General features: G+C 37.6%; 1 non-coding gene across 1 annotated transcript; it reads right to left on the bottom strand.

Annotated features, from left to right (window-relative positions):
• Window positions 1-7,987: 7,987 nt before the first annotated feature.
• On the bottom strand, window positions 7,988-8,094 carry LOC141699448 (small nucleolar RNA R71). Its single transcript, XR_012565911.1, has one exon. It is a non-coding gene; the product is annotated as a small nucleolar RNA R71 (small nucleolar RNA).
• Between the last annotated feature and the right edge of the window lie 2,888 nt (window positions 8,095-10,982).

The following is a 10,982-nucleotide window of genomic DNA, read 5'->3' as shown; positions in this document are numbered from 1 at the left end:
GCAGAGACAGAGAGTGAGATGTTCCAGAAGGAGAAAGAAAGCCAGAAAAGGAAGGTTGAGGGAAATGAGGGTCAGTCACAACCAGGGAAGTTTCCAAACTTTAAGAAGGGCAAGTTCCAGCCAGGGAGAAATTTTAATTTCAGGAGACAAAATGCAGGAGACGGAGGCCAGGGCAACCGTCCAGCTAATATGAATCAGCCGAATCAGTTGAGATTATCTTTTCCAGATTGTCAAGTTTGTGGAAAGAAGTATGGAGGAGTTTGTAACAAGTTGAATGTGGTATGTTTCAAATGCAACCAGAAAGGGCACTATTCGAGGGAGTGCCGAAATCACCCAGCTAGAGAGCCAGCAAATAAGGATCAGCCTATCCGAAATCCAGCAGTAAAGGTTCCCGCCATTGGATTTACGTGCTTCAAATATGGAAAGCCAGGATATATGGCCAGGGATTGCAAGATATCAGCCCCAGTCAGTAATGCATTGAGGATCATGAGATCTACCCCAGCAGTAAATGAGACTCCAAGGGCTAGAGTTTTCGACATGTCAGTGAAGGATGCTATCCAGGATACAGATGTCGTGGCAGGTACGCTCAATGTGAATTCTTTATATGCCAAAGTGTTAATAGATTCGGGAGCAACTCGATCGTTTGTTTCACAAGATTTTGTTAGCAAGTTAAATTGTCCAGTAGAGTATTTAAATGAAATAATGACTGTGGAATTAGCAAATCAAGAGCGTGTAACTGTGAATCAAGTTTGTGGGAATTGTGAGGTTGAGATTTCTGGTAGTAAGTTTTATGTAGATTTGATACCATTTAAGTTAGGAGAATTTGACATTATATTAGGGATGGATTGGTTATCTAGGCATGATGCCCAGATAGATTATCGAAACAAGAAGGTAATGGTGAAGATGCCTGACGAAAAGATAGTAACGTTCAAGGGACATAAGCAAGTAAAGAAGTTCTTAACAATAATTCAAGCTAAGAAGTTATTACGGCAAGGATGCAAGCATTTTATAGCATACGTGATTGAAAAGAGTCATGAGCTAGCAAAACTTGAAGATATTCCAGTTGTGAATGAATTTCCAGACGTGTTTCCCGACGAATTGCCAGGACTTCCTCCAGATAGGGAAATTGAATTTGCGATCGACTTAACACCTGGAACAGAACCAGTATCCAAGGCCCCGTACAGAATGGCGCCTGTTGAGATGAAAGAGCTAGCGAAGCAGTTGCTGGAGTTGTTAGAGAAAGGAGTAATCAGACCCAGTGTATCCCCGTGGGGAGCACCGGTATTATTTGTCAAGAAGAAAGATGGAAGCATGAGACTATGTATCGACTATAGGGAGCTCAACAAGCTTACAATCAAGAATAAGTATCCGTTACCTAGAATTGATGATTTGTTTGACCAATTGAAGGAAGCCAAGTACTTCTCCAAAATTGATTTAAGATCGGGATATCATCAACTGAAGATCAAGCCAGAAGATATACCAAAGACAGCTTTCAGAACAATATATGGACATTACGAGTTTTTAGTGATGTCTTTTGGATTGACCAATGCCCCGGCAGTGTTTATGGACCTGATGAACAGAATTTTTTAGGAGTATTTGGATAAGTTTGTTATTGTGTTTATAGACAATATTTTAATCTATTCAAAGACGGAAGAGGATCATGCGGAACATGTGAGAACGGCTTTGGAGATTTTAAGGAAAAAGAAGTTATATGCTAAATTCTCGAAGTGTGAGTTTTGGCTACAGGAAGTTCAATTCTTAGGACACATAGTCAGAAACGAAGGGATCAAAGTGGACCCAGCAAAGATTGAAGTAATTACGAATTGGGAGAGACCGAGAACACCTACTGAGGTAAGAAGTTTCTTGGGATTGGCAGGATATTATCGACGATTCGTTAAGAATTTCTCAAGGATTGCAACACCATTGACAAAGCTTACACGAAAGAATGAAAAGTTTATATGGAACGACAAGTGCGAAGAAAGTTTTCAAGAGTTGAAGCGGAGATTAATCACGACACCTGTTTTGTCACTTCCAGACGATCAAGGGAATTTCGTAATTTATAGTGATGCTTCTCACAAAGGATTAGGATGTGTTCTTATGCAGCACGACAAGGTGATTGCGTATGCGTCAAGGCAATTGAAACCACATGAACAGAAGTACCCTACTCATGATTTGGAGTTAGTAGCCATAGTATTTGCTCTGAAGACTTGGAGACATTATCTGTATGGAGAAAAATGCGAGATTTATACGGATCACAAAAGTTTGAAGTATATATTTACCCAGAAGGAACTTAATATGAGACAAAGGAGATGGTTAGAATTGATCAAGGATTATGATTGCTCGATTAATTATCATCCCGGTAAGGCGAACGTTGTAGCAGACGCGTTAAGTCGGAAGGAAAGGTTAAATGTGTTATCCGTACCTGAAGAGATATATAAAGAATTTCAGAAATTGGAATTGGAGATTAAAATTTGCAAGCCTGAGGAAGCTAAAATGTACAATATGACTTTCCAGCCGGAATTGTTGGAGAAAATAAAGAAATGTCAGGAAGATATAATGGATCAAAACATAAATCGTTTGGTAGGTGAAGAATTATGCACGCAGAAGGATGATCAAGGCATTTTGAGATTTTCATCTAGAATCTGGATTCCACCGGTGACAGAGTTAAAGAATGAAATTTTACAAGAAACACATAGTTCAAGATATTCCATCCATCCAGGGAGTACTAAAATGTACAGAGATTTAAAAAAGAATTATTGGGGCCAGATATGAAGAGGGAAATTGCGGAATGGGTTAGCAAATGTTATACCTGTCAGAGAGTTAAAGTAGAGCATCAGAGACCAAGTGGATTGCTACAGCCATTGGAGATTCCAGAGTGGAAGTGGAAATATATTACCATGGATTTCATAGTTGGATTACCAAGGACAAGGGCTAATCATGATGCCATTTGGGTTATAGTGGATAGACTTACCAAGTCAGCTCATTTTCTGCCTATAAATGAAAGATTTTCGCTCGACAAGTTAGTCCATATGTACCTAAAGGAAATTGTAGTTCGTCATGGAGTTCCTGTGTCTATTGTATCTGATCGAGATCCAAGGTTTAATTCAAGATTTTGGAAGAATTTTCAAGAATGTTTGGGAACAAGACTGAATATGAGTACAGCTTATCACCCCCAGACGGATGGCCAAAGTGAAAGAACGATCCAGACAATCGAGGACATGTTACGTGTTTGTGCTATTGATTTCAAAGGAAGTTGGGACGAACATTTACCTATGGTAGAGTTTGCTTACAACAACAGTTATCATGCCAGCATTGGGATGCCACCCTATGAAGCCCTTTATGGACACAAATGTAGATCTCCAATATATTGGGACGAAGTAGGAGAACGCAAGATACTTGGACCTGAAGTGGTACAGCAGACAAAGGAAATTGTTGAAATTATTCAGAAGAGATTGATAGCCGCACAAGATCGTCAGAGGAAATATGCAGACTAGTCAAGGAAAGACATGGAATTTGAAGAAGAAAGCTTGGTTTTACTGAAAGTATCACCATGGAAAGGACTAACGAGGTTTGGGAAGAAAGGGAAGCTAAGCCCAAGATATGTCAGACCTTTTGAGATCCTAAAGCGCGTTGGCAAAGTAGCTTACGAGTTGGCGTTACCTTCGCACATGGAGCACATTCACAATGTTTTTCACGTATCGATGCTCAAGAAATATAATCCAGACTCCAGGCATGTAATAGAATATGAGCCAATAGAGCTTCAGGAAGATTTGTCATATGTAGAGAGTCCGATAGAGATTCTAGAGGAAAGAGAGAAAGTATTGAAAAATAAAGTGGTAAAGTTAGTAAGAGTATTGTGGAGAAACCCAAAAGTTGAAGAGTCAACCTGGGAGTTAGAAAGTGATATGAGAGAAAAGTACCCTCATTTGTTTTCTTAGGAGATTCTGAGGACAGAATCCTTTTAAGGGGGGAAGGATGTAATATCCGGGATATATCGTGTAATTATTTTTGCTATTAAATAATTATTATGTGTGTTCATTATCTATTCTATGAGTTAATTGTTAAGTGTTATCTGTACTTGGATTTTCAAAAATAATATTAATTGAGTATTTTAATTTTTATATGTCCAAAATAAAATATAGATAATTGTCATATCTTCCTAGTTATTTTTATGATGATTTATGAATTTATAAGAATCATATGAAATTTATAAAATCTTTTTCCAGGTATTTAAAATCTATTTTATAAAAACGGGAACCAACCGACATCACCCGTTGTTACGTTTTTGGAACCCGAAACTCTTCCGAGAACTCCTACCTAACCTAATTGTAATATTCCGAGCCTTTTCCATGTTTCGACTTTTTCGATCCGGCGTACGGTTTGTCCTGCGCGGGTCCCGGCGCAACATTTACGATACAATATTCATTTCGGTAAATCAATAAAACCCGTATTTTCGATAAACGGGAGCTTTTTATTAAACTATCACAATTATCACTTCGTAATAAGTGTAACCAGGCGCTGAGACCAAGACCGCAGTACAAATTGTACTGATTTGGATAATTATCCCGAAAACCGATACCATTTGGATCAGTTTTTACAAATAAACGTACCATTTTATATCCGGAATGATCCAACGGGATACTAATTTCTCGTAAATATAAATAGCCTTTTACCGTATTTTATTTCGTATCAAAATCATTTGCAGACAGATAATTATATAATTTTACAGAGAAAAATCATATATTCATAAACTGTTCCAAGAATCAAACCAACTTTTGAAGGTGTTATTGATCTTTGTTTGAAAAGCTCGAGTACCAGATTTGAAGGTCTTGAAGAGCTCTATCAGATTCCATAACCTATTTTACTGCAGAATCAAAGGTTGATTTTATATATTTTTATTTATTTTTGAATTATTTTGATTAAAAATATGAATTTTTGTTCGGATGATTGTTTGTATGATTTGATGATTGCATGTTGTAGAGCTTGATTTCCTGATGATTTTGATATATTATACGTCTGATTTGGAGTTCAATAACATGTTCAAATTTGAGTTTGATTTTCGAATTTTAAAATTAGAGTTTATAACCCGTATGAATATTCTTAATTGAATTTAGGGGGTTTCTTATTTTGGAATAGATTGATGTTGTGATATATTGGGTTGTGTTCTCTGTAAAATTTGCAATCTAGTCGTATAAGTTTCATGAATCAACGAGGTCTGTAGAGAAGGGAGTTGTACTTTGAATATTTCCGAAGTTCGCCGGAAACTTGTACTTTGAATATTTCCGAAGTTCGCCGGAAACTGGCAAACTTCACGGCCAAATTCCGGCCAACTCAGGGATGATTAGAATGATTTGTTGGTATGGTTGAGTTCCTGGTGAAATATAGATGTGATCTGGAGGTGTTGGAGGGGTGAGGACGACGGGAACGTGTTCTCCGGCCACCCCTGTGTTTTCCGGCGACGGGGTGTAAAATTTGCAGTTTGGTCCCTGGACTTTTGGGGACGATACAGTTAGGTCCCTGAAGTTTCCAGACTTTGAAAATTTAGGATTCCTGTTTTAAAAATGTTTAAAAATCATATTTCCTATTTATTTTTATTAGAAAATTTCGTTTTTAATTTCTGAAAATTCTAAAAATTATTATTTTAATTCCGAAAATTATTTTTAATTCAAAAATAAATCTGAATTAATTAGTTAATTAATTTCAGTTAATTTTTAATTAATTAATTGGTCAATTAATTCGGAAATTAATTGATTAATTGATTTAATTAATTATTAATTGATTTTAATTAATTATTTAATTAGATTTAATTATTTAAAAATGATTTAAAAATTCTGAAAAATAGTTTTGAGCTTTAAAATATTATTCTAAATTATTTTCAAGGCTCGATAATTATTATAAAATTGTTTCGAAGCCAGAATTGGCCAACCGAACCCTGTTTATTAACCCGAAATTGATCCAACGACCCGTATTAATTCTGAAAAATACTTTAAAAATCATTTTAAATACCCGAAAACATATTTATGACCCGAGACTTCTTTATAAATGACATGTCATTGATTACGTGATGTATTATGTGTTATACGTGACTTGTTGATTGACTATCGGTCTATATATTCGGTGTTTACTTGGTTATTGCATAACTTTCAATCCGTTAATCGGATTTGGGTGAAACGAAGGGTAGATAGAAGTATGTATTGAATAGAATCCTATGAGTTAATGATTGATAGATGCTTATATTATGTGAGAAGAAGAGGCAAGATATAGGAAAGGGAAACAGGTAGTTGAGGAGTAAAACGATTGTGATTGGAAGCAAGTGCAGGATAGTAAGCTAATACCAGGCAAGTGTTCTGAACTTTCTCGAGATATTGTAGTACTTGATAGTCTTGTTGACATTGCAAGTGCTTTGAAGCACAGAAACCTAAACCCTGATTTCAGTTATTGTTCTTGAGCCATGAACCATATTCTTTCTAAGCCATTGATTATTGTATACCCAAACATGAACCACAAATCTACGATACTACTCCACAAATACGTACAAACTAAATACCAGACACTGGTTTGAATTATTATATACTCAACCCATGCTATCTTATGCTTTGAAAGACCAAATTCTTGAAACCATGAAACATTGGTTCCTTTGTTATCCAATTCTTTCATTACCCAACATCGAAGCCTTGAAAGTACCTTGTTGATCCATACAAGGGTTGAAACCCTTTCATTGTTAAACACTCACTGTTATTAATGATTCTGATTATTGTTTATTATTGTTTAATCTTGTTATTATGTTAGAATTGGATTGTTTTTATAAAATTGTGGACCAGATTCGTGGTTAGACCATATAATGGTCAAGTTAGGCCAATGTGTGCCTTGGATCCAGTAGTTAGAGCAATGCTGTGTGCTTTGCTCGGGGTTAGTGCGTGACTGATCAGCAGCCTAACCTTGGTTTTAAAATAAAAATATAGTATCCAATTCTAAATCATAATCCATTGTTCACTTGATATCATAACCATATTCACTTGATGATCATTATTCTCGGTTTTGTCATTGTGACTTGCTGAGCTAGTTAGCTCATTTGTGCGATGTTGTTTATACTCTTTCCAGTTAAGAAGGAACCAGTTGGTAGCAAGGATCCCCAGTCCAGTGCGAGAGCTAAGGATTAAGGCTGTTGAAGCTGAGCTAGTAGACTTCTTTTGGAATAATGTAAAATGTAAAAGTTTGTAATATGTTTAATACTCAGTTCGAGTTTGAATGGTTGAGATTTAATCGGTATGTAATATATTAGTGCGTTTGGCTTGTGTGCATGCTTTAACCTGTTACGATCCGTGGTAGTTGGTAAGTAGGGTCATTGCATATTATTATTATTTTTAGTATTGTTATAAGCAGGTTATAAATAAGGTGTGTGTGTGTGGACCCCAAACTTCTGACCCGGGTTTGGAGGGCGCCACAGTTTTCGCCCTAACAAGTTTTTGGCGTCGCTGTCGGGGACTCGGTGTTAATTTTTAGTTTATGTGCTTGTCATTAGTGGTCGTTAAAGTTCACTGAAATGGATTCTTTTACTATCACGGTTTATTTGTTTGTGTTTCAGGTACTCATTACAATGGGAGATCCAGCAGCACGAACGAAAGCCTTGATGGATTTTTCTCAAGCCAAGATCAATGACATTCAATCTAGCATTTTCCGGCCAGTTATCACAGCTAATACCTTTGAGATCAAGCCTGGCATAATTCAATGGGTACAGACTTCAGTCCAGTTTGGGGGTTCTCCACTGGAAGGCCCCAATATGCACATTAGGGATTTCATTGAGATCTGCGACACCTTCAAGTTCAATGGTGTTTCTGAAGATGCTGTGAAGCCGAGACTGTTCCCATTCTCTCTGAGGGGCAAGGCTAAGAGCTGGTTACACTCTCTACCAGCTGGTTCGATTACTACTTGGGAAGATCTTGCTCAGAAGTTTCTTACTAAATTCTTCCCTATGGCGAAGACAGCTGCAATCAGGAATGCTCTTACTCAATTTACGCAGCAATCAGGAGAATCTTTATATGAATCTTGGGAGCACTACAAGGAGATGCTTAGGAAGTGTCCTCATCATGGAATGCCTGATTGGATGATCATCAATTGTTTTTATAATGGGTTGGGAGCACAGTCCAGACCCATGCTCGATGCAGCAGCAGGTGGAGCCTTATGGGTGAAGAGCTATGAGGAAGCTTATGATCTAATTGAACTGATGGCTGCTAATGAATATCAGTATCCAACCCAAAGATTTCCACAGAGCAAGGTAGCAGGAGTTCTTGAGGTGGATACAGCTACGACTATCACTGCTCAACTAAAGGTGTTGTCTATGAAGATCGATTCTTTGGCTAACTATGGTGTTAAGCAGATAATTAGCGTTTGTGAGCTATGTGCAGGTCCGCATGTGACGGAGCAATATGTTATATCTATTGACTCAGCTCATTTTGTGAGCAATTTTCAGAGATCGCAGCAACCAGTTCCAGACACTTATCATCCTGACAACTGGAATCATCCTAACTTCAGCTGGAGCAACAATCAGAATGCGATGCAACAGCCGTTCCAGCAGTTTGGAAATAAGCTATTCAACCCTCCTGGTTTTCAACAACAAATTGCACCAAAACAATAACTCCAAATTCAACAACAAAATCATGATGCAGGTCTATCTTTGAATGAAAAATCTGAATTGGAGGAGTTGCGGCTTATGTGCAAAAACCAGGCTCTTATATGCCAAAGCCAGGCTATTTCTATAAAGACTCTGGGGAACCAAATAGGGCAAATTGCTAATGCCTTATTGAATCGACCACCAGAAACGCTTCCTAGTGATACAGAAACAAATCCAGGCAAGAGGGAAGTTGAAGAACAGGTGAACGCCATCACCTTAAGGTCTGGAAAGGTTGCAAGCCCCGAAATTCAGCAAGACGAAGAGCCTGAAAAGTCTCAAGTTCCAGAATCTGAAGTTTTGGCTGAAGAAGATGTGCAGAAGGAAGCAGAGGTGGAATCAAGGAAGACTACTGTGGAACACACTCCTCTTGAGGGTAATACAGGGGAGAAACATATCTATCCTCCACCTCCTTTTCCTAAGAGATTGCAGAAGAAAAAGCTGGATAAGCAGTTTGAGAAGTTTTTGGAGTTGTTCAAGAAACTTCATATCAACATACCTTTCGCTGAAGTTCTTGAATATATGCCTAGCTATGTGAGGTTTATTAAAGGTATTCTCTCTCGGAAATTGAAGCTCGATGACTTAGAGACCGTTGCTCTAACAGAGGAATGCAGTGCTATGCTGCAACAGAAGTTGCCTCCGAAGCTTAAAGATCCTAGAAGCTTCACTATTCCTTGCACCATCGGAAACTTGTCGGTTTATGTGATTTAGGAGCTAGCATCAATCTGATGCCCTTATCTATCTTCAAGAGGAAGTTGGATTTTCCATTCGATTCTCTTGGGTTAGCAGAGCTGAAAATTTCTCAGGAGCGTTTTGAACCATTTATTCAAGAAGCTCCCATACTTGAGCTTCATCCACTACCAGATCAATGAGTTATGCATTCTTAGGTGCACCACATGATAAGGGCTTGGGATATATTTTTGATGATGTAGAGAGTGGCTGGACGGATCTTCCAGTGCCTACAGAGGATTCTTCTCATGCGCCATAGACAGTTGATAGGACTGGTGTTGGGGATGCACAGTATAGAAGATTGACTAGGCGTATGGAGGCCATGCATGACATTCACCATCGTTTTGCTGAAGATTTGACACACACTTTCGGTACTGTTGTTCGAGACACTGGTGGCGAGGTTGATTGGCCACCTGATCCTCCACCCGACGAGGGTGACTCTCCCGCTAATTAGGTATGCCTGAAATCCTTATTATTACCTTCAATGAGGACATTGAAAATTTTAAGTTTGGGGGTGATAATATAAGGATTAGTAGTGTGTGTGTCCATATAGATTCATATTGCATGTTTAGTTGTAGTTCAATCATATTTTTGCATGATTATTCATTTAGGACATATTTGTTTGTTTTTATGTGATTTTATATAGTTGCATTTGCATGCATATTTAGCATGATCCCTTAAGATGAACTATGATATTTGATAAGTTGATGTTGATTTCAGTGTGGTGATGACGAATAGAGGGATGTTTAAGTCTTAATGAATTGATTTGCATGCCAGAAACAAATATTTTCACAAAGTCTTATAGGGTTGCTTTTGATCAAGATCATGATCATACTTGTTTGTTGTTGAGATTGAATCACTTGGTTATATTTAGAATTTGTGATATTCTCGTAATGACGTAAAAATACTGATTTTTTTATCTGGAGAAAAACTTGGATTTCATTGCTAGTTGTTGTAAGGCTAGGCGTCAAATGGCTAGTAGCCGACTCATATTTTTATGAGTATTCTAGGGTTGAATGAGATGGAGCGAAATACACTCATTCAGAAATTGTTGAAAAAAAAGAAAAAAAAGAAAGAAAAAAAGTATGTGTTTATGCATAATTGATCAAGAGTGAGCTCTTTAATACTCGAGTTATTAAGTTCTAGGGGACTTTGTGCCTAGTGACCTAAGGCTTTTATAGTCTGGGATCCGCTAACCTAACGCTCGCTACATGGGTATTATTGCATAAGTCTTTTGGGACCTCATTCATTGCACGGTCAAATAAGCATCTTTGCTATGTGTTCAATAATAGTGTGAATCCTTGTATTACTCTAGTAGAAAGGAGGTGTTGTGAGTCATAATGCGTTTATTGTCTATTCTATTTATAAACTTTTGATTGTTTCGATGATAGATAAGTTATGGTTATTGATCTAGTATCGAGAGTATATCTGTTAAGCATCCACACACACACGTTTCTGGTTTGTGAGTTGGTGTGTGGGATTTATTCTAGCTCTGTTTAAAGTTATTGCATTCTTAGAGGCATTGGCTTATTCATTTAGTTATGGTTATTCTGAGGGGATCGATTGCATTATCATTTAGTTGCAT

The sequence above is a fragment of the Apium graveolens genome, chromosome 11 (genome assembly GCF_009905375.1).
Source record: "Apium graveolens cultivar Ventura chromosome 11, ASM990537v1, whole genome shotgun sequence".
Taxonomy (NCBI): Eukaryota; Viridiplantae; Streptophyta; class Magnoliopsida; order Apiales; family Apiaceae; genus Apium; species Apium graveolens.
This window is presented reverse-complemented; position numbering and strand designations above follow the sequence as displayed.